This window comes from Bactrocera dorsalis, chromosome 2, assembly GCF_023373825.1.
Source record: "Bactrocera dorsalis isolate Fly_Bdor chromosome 2, ASM2337382v1, whole genome shotgun sequence".
Taxonomy (NCBI): Eukaryota; Metazoa; Arthropoda; class Insecta; order Diptera; family Tephritidae; genus Bactrocera; species Bactrocera dorsalis.
In genome coordinates this window covers 20,280,826-20,297,380 of record NC_064304.1, presented here as the reverse complement: position 1 = coordinate 20,297,380, position 16,555 = coordinate 20,280,826, and the positions used below count along the sequence as shown (strand labels likewise).

The following is a 16,555-nucleotide window of genomic DNA, read 5'->3' as shown; positions in this document are numbered from 1 at the left end:
GATCCATTAACACCTTCATCGACTCCCTCTCAGTGAATGGCGTAATTGGATTCCAATCGCTATCCCAACTTCGTTCTGGTCCGAACCCGTCTCCTTATGGCCCGAACCCGTCGAAACAGCACGTCTGCTGGGCCTGCCGATGGATTATGTCGATGAAAACTTATCTAATCATTACCATCCCAACGGTACCCGTTACAACAACAACAAGTACATTTAGATTGCGAAATAAATTATACAGACCAAAGAAATATAAAATATAATCCGTTCATAAAAAGGTTTTCGCTTTCCAAAGCGTAGGCAGCATTTATTGAAAGAAATGTTGTACATATAGAGAATACTTTGTATTTTTTATAGCTCTCGTTTATTCAATATTTGTATCAATCTTCCGCGTTGTCTATTACACATAGTCTTACATCTTTGATGGCCACTTGAACTTTTCCTTATATTTCCCAAAAAGAAGAATTTCAGGTAGTTCATAGTTCATAGTTCTTCCTAGCTTATCTTCTACTTTTCCTGCATAATGTTCAGACTATTTCTGCACAAATGTATAACTCCTCTTTAAATACTTAGTGGTTTTTTAAAAGGTCATTTTAACTTTTTTAGCGCCATCATTAGCTCATGGACAATTGAAACGTGCTTACATGACGTTACATCGGACTCGCCGATTTCTATTCATTATTTTATGGATATTTTCGACAATTGGCCTTCAAGAGTAGATAGGCTATCAGGCCTATAGACACTATTCACATATTCATTCAAAGGCCTGAGTTTTACCTTTACCCAAGAAGGCAGTAAATTATGTCTTATTTTCTCTCTACTGGTATTCATTTTGAGCGCGTGGTGAAACAGTACCGCGGAAAGAAATCTAAAAACTGTTTAAACAAATTTTGTTGTGCATAATTTTATCTCTTAACCGAATATAGCGTGACCCGATCGCAATTACCCAATGTGAGGTACATTCTTATTAGTAAAACCATCTACTGGAAAAATAATGGGGTTCTTTACACTGTACCTTGTATTGATGGAGCGAAATCTCCAATCTAGGGAGCGTGTCTTAGTTTACCTATATTTTCTATTGATTTGCCCACATTATTCACTTAGTCAAAGCTGCTAAACCCGACTCAGACATTGACAACAGTTCGAAATATATACAGATCTAACTAAAAAAGATTTCACATGCCTTATTTCCAATATCAATTAATGATTAAAAGTAGAAGAAGAGAGTTCTTCATTAAACAAACAAAAGGAGCCTGTGACAACTCATTAGTTGAAAAGGATTGATTTGGGTGTGTGACAAACGCACACCCAGTTTTCCGTAGTGATAATTGCGGGCCTAAATGAGAATTCAAATCCGAATCGAAAGAGTCATTTGATAGCAGCGCACACGTCAAGCGAGTGCTTGCAGTCAATGACACAATTACTGCCATTACCGAAGTCAGTGCATCAGGATGTCAGGCGTTGGCAAATGCGACAATCGCAATCAGACCGTCGGCTGACAGACAGATAAGGAGGTTGCCACCGCCAGCAGAGGAAGCACTGATGAATCGAAGGTTGCACAGATTGAATGCCGTCACACTGTTGACTGATTGCACAATATGAAGTGAGGCTGTGAAGTCACTTGCAGTACGTTGCAAGTTAATAGCGGCACGTTGCATGCTACAGAATGAGGCAGGCGCCAAAGTGAAGGCAATCAATTTGCACAGTTGAAATCGTAGCGTTCACAAAATCAGCACACAAATGAAATTGAAACTTTGCTTCGCATTTGAAAAAGATATTGACAAAGTTATTGGAATTCTCTATAGAAAATAGATTGCCAGCCGCACGGCAGGAGAGTGATGAATAGTTATTTTAGATTGCTACAAATAGCCGTGTATTGATAGAGTGTGGAGTGGAGCGGTGGGGAGGCAAAAGTATGCCGCATTATCTGTAAGCTTAAGTGCAGTTTGTGTGCAACGAACGTTGAGGAGTGGTAAGCGACAGCGCAGAGCTGTTAGGCAAAATATTAAGACCTTCTCTGTTCCCATTGACAATGACTTAACTCGGCTTAGCATCAATTCCTTTGAATTTCTTAAACCTTTGTACATGTATGCATTCATTGCCGATATGGTATAGTCTGACCGCCTTATATACTGGGTCAAGTAGAAGTCAGCCACAAGGTAGCTTGGTGAGCCGACAGGGTTGTGGTATTATCCTGACAAATCCAACATTTCGTACCATTTTCACAAATGGATGGCGATATGTATGTTTTCTTGTACGTATTTATTCGTAAACGTATTTGGTATGGTACATGGTATGTACCATACAAATTTGTAGGTTTTATTGGTCGGACATAAGTCAATGACAGCAGTTATGAAATATGGAGAAAATACAGTAACGCAAAGCTATTGAAAGTCTTTTGACTTACCTTCCAATATCTTAATTTTTTTAAGTAATTCCAAAAAGACAAAATTATTAACTTTTATCAGCTATTGAGTCTGTAACTACACTTCCTACTACTACTTCCGATGTTTTTTGGCTGTATTTTTTTTTTGTTAATGAAAAGCTTTGATTATGCTGGTGAATCGTCTTTATTTGGTCTTTCAATTTTTTTTACATCAAGTCGAGAATATGATATCGTATAAGTGGCCACCTCCACAGTTAATTGTCATTTGAGCCTTTTTTATGGCATTTTCCATCACTTTGGCCAGAACTTCCGGCGATAGGCCGTCACATTCTTCAAGTATATTGTCTTTAAGAGCTGCAAGAGTCTGATGCTTGTTAACATAAGCGACTTCAAAAAGCCCCACAAAAAGAAGTCGGGAGCGGTCAAATCAGGCGATCTTGCTGGCCAGTACAAACCACCAAAACGGGAGATTAAACGCTCGGGTAATGCACCCTTCAGCATATCGGTTGTGGCACGTGCAGTGTGTGCCGTAGCACCATCCTGTTGGAAGCACATGTTTTCCAATCGCAATTCATCAAGTTGCGGCAAAAAGAACTCGTTGATAATTGCTCTGTAGCGCTCACCACTCACAGTAACCGTTTGGCTCCCGACGGCTTCGAAGAAAAAAGGTCTGATGACTCCTCTAGCGAAAACAGCACACCATACAGTGACTTTGAGCGGGTGTGATGGCTCTTCGTGGGTTACACGCGGATTTTCAGTGCCCTAGAAGTGTAAATTTTGCTTATTTACGTACCCGGTAAGATGGAAATGGACCTCATCACTCATGATTAATAACGAAAAATCATCTTCCTCTTGGTGGTGATTAAGGATGGCTTGAGCGTATGTTAGACGCGATTGGCGGTCAGCAGCTAACAGCTGATGCACCGTCTGGACTTTGTACGGAAACATCTTCAAACCTTGTACCAAAATTCGCTATAAACACCGTCGACTAATACCCATTTGCGTGGCACGTCGTCTGGTCGCTGAATCCCCTTTTGATAATAGTATCTCCGTTTATCAAAAGTAGGTTGAATCGGGTCAATAGTTCCCCGAGCATTCATACTAATATTTGAGTTACTTCAATGAAAGTGAGATACTCAAATCTCAAATGCACACTTTTGTGCCACTGTTTGACATTTTACTCCTAAAATTATTTTCTTGGCTTTGATTCCTGCAAGTTGCAAGAGTATAAAATGTTCCGTTGCCCGCGAACTTAGCCCTTCCTTACTTCTGTTTTATCTGGTTTTAATGTGGAATGTAATGAATCGTGTAAGTGTGGCGTTATCTATAGCGAATCCTCCTCATACTCATTGGACTAGATCAATTACTCCTCCAAGTTTATTTGGAATAGATCGTAGAATTGCATATTCAACCAGAATGATACTTCCTATTTGGCGATATGCGTTGATCTGATCTGATATCTAGAAAAAACACAAACAGTAGTCATTGACAGATAATAATTCAAAGGCCTTTCTGATTAAGTTTACACCCATGAGTCTTGGAATTATTTTCTAATAAATTTCAGGATATATTGAGTTTTACTTCTGAATGCAAAGATTAGAGAAACCTTATCGAAACTCATATTGTTTTCTTTTTATTTTTCCAAGTTATTTAGCAAAGTATCAATTCTTCAATATACGAATACATTATTAATTATTAAGGAATGAGAATTTAGTAAGACTTAAAGATTATATAGAATTGCTGCTGTACATATGAAATTTGTTAAATTTAAAATATATTAAGATTGAAGTTACTCTTGTTGTTGTAAACATAACATAATTTGTTGTACTCCAAATGCGTCTTGCGGGAAGTGACTTAATGGGCCGTGTAGTGACTGTGGCAAAATCTTTTGTACACCACAAGTTCACATACCCACACGCGCTCGCCATCACCCGCAACACTTGAGTAATGACATTGAGCAAAAGACCGTCATTCAGTCATTTGCGATGCTTTGTTATCAACTGGCAACATATGGAAGAAAATTAATGCAAAAGCCTGTGGCAATGAAGCTCACAAAGCTTACAAAGCCATCAAGCACTTCATTCGCCCATCTCAGTTGCACTCCTCTGCAATTCGCAGCCTCTTCACCAATTAAGTGCAACCTACCAGTTCCTCTTTGCTGTGGCAAGTAGTGCATGTGCGAATGACACACAGCGCTGGCAATGTGTTACAGTTATGCGGCGTTGTGCGTTGCTCGTTGCTGCAAATGAAACTGTATGAAATTATTCATCCTCTTGCAGATGTGCAGATGGGCGTTTATGTGCCCGTCATATGTGTGCCAGTGTATCTGGCACTTGCGGATGCGGCTGACAGCAGCTGCTTCAATACACTCAAAGTTGCTGGGTTTTAGCCTTAAACTCTCTCGGAACTTGGTAGGAGTGGTTGCTGGAAGGTTAAGAGCGTTTTCATTGATGTGTATGATATTTCATATGCGGGTTTAAAAACTATCTTCGCATTTATGGTTTTGTGTGTGTATTTACAATATATATTTTACCAACTATAGCGCAAAATTTTTTGTTGGTTGTGAAGAAAAACATATTGGTTGTTGTTAAAAAGCAAGTCCTTAATGGATTTTTATTCACAAAGTATCCTTTTGACCTACCCTTATCACATTATTTTCATTGAATTGTCTTCTTTATAGATGGTATGTATTCAAAAATCTATGAAAATTGCATACAGCCTTACTTAAAGAGCCGAATATCTCGAGAAGTATTAATGATAGCGATTTTGACCTCGGACCTTTTTTTAGATCAAATAAACTTTCCTACAAATTTGTCATTTAAATTTTTTCTTTGGTTCCTGTCATTTACAAGATATTTACAAAAAATTCACTTTCATGGAAAAATCAGGCTTAGAGCCCCATACCACCTCCCCGGTATGAATTCGACTTTGTTGCACTTGGCACTTTTGTAGAGCGAAAAATTCTGAGGAATATGTGTCTAAAGTCAAAGCGATGCCATAAAATACCTCTGATCTGTAGGAATTTAAAGATAAAAACTCACGATTGTGGTATATTTTCTATGGAAATTTCGTGACGGGACTGAAAAAAATAATAGTTAAAAAAAAACACTCTAATATACATATTACATAAGTATTGTTATCAGTAAATAAAAATTCTATTATGCATTTTTTGTTCGGTGTTTGATCTGAAGCCCGACCAAATGAATTAGGTACAGCGGAACTAATATCGTTTCCTTTTAAAAAAGGCTAACTTTTATTTGAATAGTTACAATGGAATTAGGGAATCCTCTCTTTCACCATATATCAATAATCCATCGTCTATATTTCTGCAGCGCAATTTATATCCTATGCTATCTCGATACACGCTTACCTTATTTACTTAAGTTTCTATATTTCTAATTATCATCATTACCAGCTACATCTGGTGCTAGTCATTGCTTCTTACTTTAATTCTCGAATTATTTCTGTCCCTTGCTTGAGTTTGCCAGCATCGTAGCTCCAAAACTTTAATGTCCTTGTCCACATAATTAATTATTGGTCTGTCCCTGTTTCTGTTATTTCTGAATCTCACCAGGTGAATTTGTTTGGTAGGATAATTTTCGTTTAATTGTAATTGCAATATCACGCAACTTATATAAAGTCTGTAATTCGTGGCTGTACCGCTGCCTCCATATACTCGTAACATCAAAACATCTGCGTAACACCTTTCGAATAAAGACTCAATCTTGATTTCATCGGCTTTGCATAATTTCAGGGTTTAATAAAGGAGCAATCTGTGTGGAGTTCACCGATTTTTCATGACTTTGATGTTCTCTTAGCTATCCTCTGATTTATTACCGCAGATATATTGTTCTCTTAAGTACCTCAAAGTTATGCACGCTAGTGCTCAAGTTAAGTTAAGGCCAATAAGACTTATAATGGTTTTACCAGTTTTCTATATGTATAAACGCAATATGGATTGCAAAAATCGTTGGCACAAGTTTTGTGGACAAAGAGTGATTAATTTGAGGGATACGATATACATTGGTTTGTCAAAAAAGTCTTGCGGTATTTTCGCTAGTTGGCGCTGAAAGCGCGTACTTCTACTTTTATTCGTCGCATCGGGTCATGCTATACCTTTTTGGAAAGCTCATTTCACGCGCTAACATTGACTTGATTGTCGTTTCTTTTAAGTCGTTCGTGAGTTATAGCGTCGCAAACATGGAGAAAAATAAAGAGAAAAGACGGCATATTTTACAGTACGAGTACTACTACGATAAAGGCAAAAATGCATTTCAAGCCGCCAATAAAATTTGTGCAGTTTATGGACCCGATACAGTTTTCATTTCCACCGCACAACGATGAAACTGCTTTCGTTCTGGTGTAGAGGTGGTCGTAGATGCGTCACGCTCCGGAAGGCCTGTCGTCGAAAATTGCGATAAAATCGCTGAATTGGTCGAAAGAGACCGGCATCAAACCGTTATAAACCATTTGAAGAAGCTTGGAGTCACTAAGAAGCTCGATGTATGGGTGCCACACGAATTGATTCAATAAAAATACCGCAAGACTTTTGTGACAACCCAATATTTTAAAGAATGCATTAAGAATTAAAAATTAGGAAAAAAGTTTTACTACTTTTTGTCCGCAGTAGTGTATTGTGAGCGTTAGCTAAAATTTGGGTCGATTTGAGAAATATTGTGTCTTCGGTGTTTTTCAGAGAGTCCCTGCCAAAATTTTCAAGCACAAATTGGATTGTAGGCATGAAAGGCACTGCTTTTGTCCTAGACCTATAAAGTTTTCAATTCTTACCACATTTCTGACGTTCGCCATTGTGGCTTTAATGAGATTTGCTAATTTTTGGGTATATTAAACTCATACAAGACTGCACAGAGATGCGATCTACTTATACTATCTTATATCACTTTTAAATGTAACAAGTGTGTTTTTTTCTAACTTCTTCTGAGTAGCCAAAAAAACATCCGTTTAGAGGAACAAATGGTTTTTTCGGCAAAATCAATTTATTTTATTCAAAATAGTCTCCGTCTGTTTCAATACAGCTTTTTGCACGGTCCAAAAGCATGTCGAACGAGTGTTTTAACTCAATCCAAGTCTTTTCGTAAGTTGGTTGACCAGTCTTTGCCATTTTTCGCGAACTGATACAGCATCGTCTTCGTAAGCTTCGCAAATTTGATTGGTGGCTTGCGCGGCATTCTTCTCTTTTTTATACAAAAATTTCAAAAGAAATAGAGAATTTCTTCATTATTTTCACTAATTTTTGAACAGCTGTAACTTTTTTCACGTTCCCCGAATTTTTTTTGGTTAAATGAAGCTTAAAATCTCAACTTTGCAACTCTTTATGGTATAACACAATGTGATTGTCAGCACTGGAGATAAACGACTGCAACGACATCTATGACTTTTTCGACTATCCAATATATAGAGTAGAGGAAATTATGGCTTTACTAACATGTTATCAGCGCATCTCCAGAGTTTTGTTAGTGAACTTCTAAAAGGTAGTCCAAGAAGGCAGTTTGTCGACCGTAGAGTGCCATCTCCATAAGCTTTAAATCGCGTTTGAACACAATTTTGAAAATTTCTAGTTACTCGGTTTCTATCAAAATCTTCCTTGCTTACTTACCGCTTCTTCATTTCCTTCGAATTAAAATACATTTCGCTGTAAATGGTTTTTATGCGAATTTATTATTGTTGTAATTCATTTAAAACATTTGTATTAATTTGTTTAATGTTTTCTTTTTTCCTCAAATTTCATTTAGTTTTTTTGGTATTATTAAATATTTGCGTTTATTTGCTCATTTTTTATTTCTCAAGTTCTTTTTCATATACTATTATTTATTATAATTTTTCTGTTTTATAGTTCAACAATAAATATAAATACGCAAATATGCAAATACATGCACAAAAGTGTGTATTTAACTACAGTAATGATAATTCAAAATATTCTTCTTTTTATTATTTTTATTTTTTGTTTTGCGTTATGCACTTTTCGATTTAGTTGTCACTTAATATGCTTAGCTATGCACTTTTACTGTTTAGATACAAATTTGAATTTTTTGTTTTTTTTTCAATCAGATTTCGTTATATATTCGGTATTTCTAAACATGAAACGAACGCAACTCTTTGAAAAAACATCAAAAATAATTAATTTTTTTGAAAACTTTTTTTTTTGTTGATTTTTGTTTTATCTATGTGTTGGTTTGTGTGTGATTATATATTTTTGTAATTTTAATTTTGTTTTGTATATTTCATATTTTTTATTTTATTTGTATTTTTTTTTGTAATTTTTTCCTTTTTTGTTTTGTGTTCTACAGCATTTTGTTATTGTATATTTGCATATATTTGTTGCTATGCGTGTGTTTTGTGTGTGTTGCAGCCTTTGTTGTTGTTGAAGTAAACGAAATATAGTGTTTGTTGTTGTAGATGTGAAATTTTTTACAAAAGTTTTTAAATTTGCTTTAAATACTGGAATTTATATACAGAAGTTCTTTTTCTTTTATTTTTTGTATTTTTTTCTCATCAACTCATTTTAGCTGGAGACTATTGAAGTTTAATTTTAATTTGGTTCACTTGGTCTTCCGCTAGCTGCCTTGTATTTGTAGGTGTGTGTCTGTGCTTTTTGTTGTGGCATGTAAATTTCTTAATTTTTTACTTAACTCTCAACTTTTTGCTAAATTTTATTAATTTAACTTTTGCTTTTGCAATATTATTTTACTTTATTTCTCAATCAAATTAATATTAAAAATGTATATGTATATATGTAATTATATTAATTCATTTAATGTTTACTTTAAGTGTACTCTCTTTTTTATAAATTTTTTGTATTTTTTTTTTTTGGTTCTGCTTTGCTTCATTTTTGCTTTTACTTTAATGCTTGATTATATCAATAATATATAATTCACAAAACTTTTTAACAATAATTCAGTCGATCTTTGTTTTGCATTACACTTTTACTTGTGGTTGCTGTTGTTGTTGGTTTACTAGTTGTATATGTATATGTATGTTTCACTTATGTTAATTTTATATATGTATAGTAGGTATGCCATAAGTATTTTTGCTTTGCTGTTTTAAGAACAGTTTCGTTTAAATGTCGACAGTTGGTTAACGCTAGTTTTGAAAAGTTAAGAGCTTAAGTAGCTTTGGTAAGCTTTTTGAGTAACGCTATATGTTCGGGAGAAAAATGCCTTAATTTTATTATTTTTTAAACGGCAAGGTTTTCCAATAATATTTAATTGGAGTTTTAGTTTTTAAGCGAAAAACTCTACTTTTAATTATTTCTATAGTAATTTGCTCGAGTTTGAGGTGCGATAGTATTTGCAGAAGTTTTTAGAAAGAGCCTTTAGTGATAACTCAAAAGTTTACTGCAGTTTAGTAGTAATTGTCGCCTAAAAGTATGTTTGCTTTTTTAGAAAAAATTGTGTTGGTATTTTGATTTCTCGAACCGGCAACTTATGTTGGAGAGACTAAACTCGCCATGGAAGAAGTTACTTAGCGAGTATGGAATATTTGCACGAAAGTGACAGCGCATAATTGTATGCAACATATAATGCCGGAGTAAGCTGATTGATAAATGTAAAATTGTTTAATCAACTTTAAAGCGTACTGAGGTACGAACAAAATTTAAAGCACTAGTTAGAAATATATTTTTAAAACTTGTCGCGAATATTATTCTTAAAAAAGACTTGTTAAAAAACAATTCCATCCTTTAGCATATTTTCAGACGGCTCTTGATACCCTTTCCAAATCTGAAACTTTCTTGAAATAATTAAAAAAATATTAAAGCAGTATTTTGATATTTTTGGCTGCGATTATTTATAAACTGCAGCTAGTTAGTAAGATACGGCGTTCAGGAATTGTCCTTTTGGATCCAAGCAGAAGTGCGCTTTGCCACCGACTCTAAACAAAGCGGAGTCAGTCTTGAGAGAGCGCTTTTACGTATAGTATATGGCAACAATTACAGTTAGTTTGTTTGAAATAGCACTGGAAATTTTTGACGCACCCTATGTGTTTATTTTTTATGCTATGCAGTATATGTGTATGTGTGTGTATGTATAAGGATCTGAGTAGTTTACTCACTAAATTCATGTTTGTCTTTAAGCGCGCTACTGGCTCAGCAGCAAACTCGTTACTTATTTTGTTTTTTGAAAATTTAATTTTACGCAATTAGTAGCAATAACTATTTTCGAAGTTGGTTTTCATTTTTTACCCCTTACTATTGATTTTACGCGTATATAGGGAGGTTCAAACTACTCCATTTTTTAACGGCTATTTATTGTAAAGAATAATCTTCATTTCTATAATATAATATAGGTGTTTTAAATACAATTTATATATATATGTATATATATATTTATCAGCTTAATTTTATGTATATATATATAAGTATGTATATATGCAAGTGTATATATTTATTTAATATTAAATATAATGCTAAGAACTTATGCTAATGTCGTTGTTTATTGAAGTGCCATTTTCAATGCCATTTTGCCAAGCCTTCTAGCCGTCTACCGAATATTTGACCAAACCCTCGTTTTCATATTTCTAAGTACCATCGTTTATATATTTTTTATATTTGTAATCAATTTAAATAATATGTTCAATTATTTTTGTTTGTTTATTTATTGGAATTGTATTTTTATGTATTTTTTTGTGGTTTTAGCAATGCAATTTGGCTCTTCTCCGTAATAATAAGCAATAATGTTTCAAAAATATAAGTGATTAAAAAAATTATGAAAATAAAATTTATAAAACAATTGTCTATAAGGTGAAAGCTCGTACAGAACTGTAGAAAATGTTTTTCTTTTCTAGTTTTGGTATTTCAAATTGCCTTATTTATGTTAGAAATGGACACGCGATTGTTTTTTTAATAGAAAAGTGAATAAATTATAGATAAGCTGAAAATCATCAATAAACCCAGTTGAGAAGCAAAGGTTTTATATGGTGAAAGCTCTGTTTATGAGGTTTTATTCAGAACCTGAGTACGAAAGCTTTCATTACAAAGATAAAAGGCTTAAACCGATGTGAAAGCCCAGTGAAAGCCCATAAAAAGCTTTTATTCAGGAGTTTAGCAAAGAAGCTTTCATCACGCGGATAAAAGACTTAAACTGTCGTTTCAGTTAGAATCGGAGTTTTTATATGGTGAAAGTTCATGAAAAGCTTTTATTCGTGAGCTTAGTATGAAAGCTTTCATCACACAGATAAAGGGTTGAAAAAACAAGAAAATGTTTTTAAAATTCTATTCCGTACTTGTAAAATTATTAAAAATAAAATCAGAACGCTTTTCGGTAAATTGAGCGCCTTATTGTAGATTTAATTTTTTTCGAACAAATTATATTATCTAGTTTTGGAAAAAATTTTGTCTACCAGGAGCGCCTTTGAAATTTCCGAATCCATTTACAATTTTATTATTAAATCACTTTAAAACTTGTAAGCTTTTAAGCTTCAAAAGCTACAGTATCCTTAAAATGTGTAGTAATAACACCTTTTGCTTTTCAAACTATCTGAAACTGAAATAAAAATTAATGAAAGCTATTTATTTAAAAAATGAAACACTTTTCAACTTGAAAGCTTTTAAGTTTCAGAAGCTTCAATGCCTGCAAAATGTGTAATTATTATACTTTTTGCTCTTACAACTTTCTGAAATTGAAATAAAAATTATTGAAAGCTCCTGAGCAGTTTACATACCACCTAAAAGCTTGCATTTGTGAAATTAGAAGCGGAATTATTTTAAATAAAAATTGTTTGAAAATTTTTTAAACAAATCCTACTAAAGTAATGTTAAAAAAACACTTTTAAACTTGTAAGCTTTTAAGCTCCAGAAACTTTAGTGTCTCAAAAATATCTAGTAACCATACTTATTATCTTTAAATCTTTCTGAAACTGAAATTGAAATAAATGAAAGCTACGGAGGAGTTTATATACCAATTAAAAGCTTTCATTAGTGATATCAAAAGCTAAATTATATGAAATAAAAAGGTTTTGAAAAATTTTAATTCAAATTCTACTAAATTAATCTTACGAAATTTAGTGCTCAGTAATAAGAAATGGCCAAAAAGTTTGCAAAACGCTTTTATTTGCTTTAAAACCAATAGCTTTTTGTATTATATTAAGCTCTGTTTTTACCTACATTTGTATTTACAACCAATCGGTCTGTTTGTATATCTAATTTTGAATTAGTTTCCATATGTCTAACTTATTGGTGGTTGCTTCTGCTCTAATTCAATAATTATTATATATATTTCAATTAAATTTGTTTGCTTATATAACAAATTAGGGCACTAAATTATGTTGAAAATATAAATTTGGAACAAAGTTTAATTTGTGTAGAGTTTGTAAATATATGTATATATCGTTCGACTTTGCTGCTAGACTGCAAATTCAGTTTTTATATATTTTTGATATTTCTTTACTAATTTTGTGTGAAATTTTAATTACAAGAATTTCGGTTTTTTGTTATGATTTTTTTGATAGATTATTTTTTCGTTTATTTTCTGTTTATTATTTCTCTGGCTTGTTGACAATTTTGGAAATTTTGAAACCGCATTCCGAAAAGTTTTTTCTTTGTTTTGTTTGGCATTTGAGCTTTGCACGCATACACACGTTTTTGTGGGTGGTGCTGTCTGTAAACTCAATACTCGCAAGTGAAATTGTGCTTTGTATGTGTTGCTTGCGCTTTTGCTTTGTTTGTTTGTGATTTGCGCGCTGTTTACTGTTAGAGTTAGTTATTGTTGCTGCCTGCTTTGTATAGTCATGTTTGCTGTTTTCGGCTTTTGTTTGTTTGTTTTAGTTTTTTCAAATGCTATTAAAACAGGTTTTTCAATGGGCAATTTTTAAAAGCATCACTGAGACGATTTTTCAATTTGGCTGTAAGTAAATTCGAAATGAAAAATAGAAATTAAAACGAATGTCATGTATGGATGTAGCAATCGAAAAGTAATTAATTTTCAAATCAGACAATATTTTAAAGTAACTGAAATAAAAATTAAATAAAACTTGTTTTTGAGAATTTAAGTTTTGTGAAAAATTTCTACTTGTTTGCTGTTAAAAAGAGAAGAGTGAAAAGTGTAAATTAAAGTAAAAGTTAAGAAGCAGTTGAAAATTGTAGATTGGTTTCGTGTAAGGGCATGAATAAAATTTTCGTATTATTAAAGGAACTTCTTAAACTTTGTGTACATTGAGTTTGCAAGAGAGAGCTTCATAATATTTACAGTTTGATCTTTTTCACTGAAATATAGTTCGTTAATATATTTTGACATGCCAGTAGTTCATTAATCGAAAAACGGCTAACGGAGTAGAAGCTTTCATCAGTCTAGCTGAAAGATGAGAACTTTTTTATGAAAGCTCACCAAAGCTTTTTAAAGACCATGTAACATTAAAGAACGAATAGGATTCAAACTTGGCATAAGTTTCTTTGAAAACAACATACTTTAATTTGAGCAGCTTTTTGCTTTATGATAAAGCTTAGACTAAACTGTTTAAGTACAAATATCGGCATGTTTCAAATAATTTGATATTATTTTTAAATATTAAAGCTTAAACTGCAAAACAAGTAGGCGAATTTCGTTCAAGTTGAAAATTTTGGTTATTAAATGAAAGCTCGATGCACATACGATTTCATTCATTATATAGGGAAATTATAATAACAAGTCAAAAATATATTTCACTGTTCCTAATTTAAAATACTAGAAGCTTTAGCTTTATAGATTAAAACTTGACTAAAAACGAGTGTTGGTTTTAGGAAAGGATGAAAGCTCGCACGCTTTTGACGAAAGATTGCTTATACTGCTTCCAGTTTCATATAAGTTAAAAAGTTTTTCGCTAGCTTTGTTGGCGTTAGGAGCTATAGTTCTAGAAAGCGATAAAAGCTTTAAGCCGCTTGATGAACGCTCTAATTCACTTTATGAAAGTTCAACTGTACAGCTTTTAATGTATCTGTATTGAAGTTAAATGGTTTCTGTGAAAAGTTTAAACGTTTTAGCTAGCTTTCTTATCTTTACGAGTGACTGTCTGGAAAATGGTGAAAGCTCTAAGTCGTTTGATGAAAGCTTAACTATACTGCTTTTTATGTAACTGTATTGCAGTTATATGTTTTTTTTCGACGAGGAAACGAATTTTTCTTGAATTAGGTGCACATTCCTTCCAAAATTATAGAAAATGATGAAAGCTCTAAGCCTCTTGATGAAAGCTTTAACTCTTTTGATGAAAGTTTAACTATACTGCTTTCTGTATAACTGTATTTCAGTTAAATTGTTTTATTTTCGGCGAGGAAACGAGTTTTCCTAGAATTGAGTACACATTAATTATAAAAATTTTCTTATTCTCAAGCATTTGGCTCTGGTTTCTTTTTTAAAAGTAATTTGAATAATAACTGCTTTTATGAATGTTGACCATAAAATGAGTATTATAGTGGCTGTATGTAGGCGTTGTGATTTATTTTTTATGAATTGAAGTATGAAGCAGATAAAAGGATAGCATATGATTTATGTACATACATATATATTTTGAAGTTGAATATTTATCGAGGTTATTGAAGAGTTGATAATGATTTTAGTTAGAAGTAAGAGTGAAAGGAGTTATATATTTGTATACATATAGTATAATATTAGTTATTGTATAAACATAGTAACGTGTATATGCACAAATGTCGACAATTAATAAGGATTTACCTACCTGCATGCATGATTGTTAAATATGTCTGCATGTGTGTGCTGTATTACGTATATATTTATATATATTGATATGTATGCATGCACGATTCGGAATTTTTCGCCCAGTTGATAGAAAAAAACAGCTAAACTACATACATTCTTTAAGGTTTTGTATTAAACGCCCTAACTTTAACGCTCTACTATATACTACTTTTTGTGACTGAGAGTTGCACAACTCTGCAGTGGAGCCTTTAGCAAAATGAGATTGTTAGTTTTTTCAACTAGTAACAATATTATTATGCCCTATAGTAGAATTATTTTTATACTCCAATAACATTTTTAGTATTATGCTTTAAATTTTAGCAGAAAAGCTAAACTGTATTTCATTTATAAACGTGAATGCCTTTTAATGCCACACATGCTGCAATACTTCTGCGTAGTTGTGTGTAAAATATGTTCATGAGTATGTTGTGAAGTCATCGATATGTGAAAATATATATAGATATGTGACATTCCTGTGCAAACCTACACATCAAGATGTTAGAGAGAGAGAGTGCAATGTTAAAGAGTGGTGAAATTGTAGCAATCTACCGTTCATAATTGGAGTACAAATTCATACACGACTTTATGTGCAACAATTAATTACAGTTAAAATGAAAGCTATGACAGTCGCTGCAATCATTTTCGCAAAGTGAATGTAGATCCAGGCGAGCGACGTGCGTCCAGTTGACAAATGTATGTATTCAAGCGGCTTAAGTGTTCCGGCCAACACCACCAACAACTTCAAACAACTTCAAAGTGCGTTTGCCCGCGTCGACATTTGCCCTCACTTACTTACCGATTAAAAAATGCTTTTAAACTTTTTACGTATGAAATGCCAAATCTTTTTCATACAAGCTGAAATTATAAGAGAGGCACACACATAGACTTACCTTATAGACTTGTATAATATATGTTTATATATATAGTTATATAAATTTAGAAGTTAATATTCAAAGACATATTATTCGATAATGAACATGTAGTTTGTATGTAATAAATGTCTATTTGGCTGTTGTAGTTTTTGGTTTTTGCACATTTCACAGGCAATAGCAAAATTGTGATTTACTTTTATGATTATTTATATACAATGAGTATGCATGTATGTTTGTATGCATGTACACAGCTAGTGACAGTAAGAAATATAGATGCTAAAAATATATTTTGTGTGTTTTGAAGTATTTTTGTATATTTTTATAACTTTGGAGAGGGGGAGGAGATTTTGTGAATGTGTTTGCGAGCACAGAAAGAGGTCTAGATAAGTTATGGGAAATGCTATAGTCTCAAGTGGATTATTTTTAAGGGTTGGGCAAAAAGAGCTTGAATACTAGATGAGGTAAAAGATTAAGAACTATGAGAAAATGTATTAGAAACATTTAAGGGAAGGAAAAATATGAGAGTAGTATATAGATAAAGAGAGCATCGACTAAAGATTTGTTGAGGAACGCAAGAATTATGTCGAGTTGTAAAGACAAGTAGGTTTTAAATGAAA

General features: G+C 33.0%; 1 long non-coding RNA gene across 2 annotated transcripts in view; it reads right to left on the bottom strand.

Moving 5' to 3' along the window:
- Positions 1-9,092: 9,092 nt before the first annotated feature.
- The window catches only part of LOC105229869 (complexin), a 349,701-nt gene continuing 342,238 nt past the window's right edge, over positions 9,093-16,555 (bottom strand). For both annotated transcript variants that reach the window (XR_007421482.1, XR_007421481.1), the window contains one exon: positions 9,093-13,240. This is a non-coding gene — a long non-coding RNA (complexin). The remainder of the gene's footprint in view (positions 13,241-16,555) is intronic.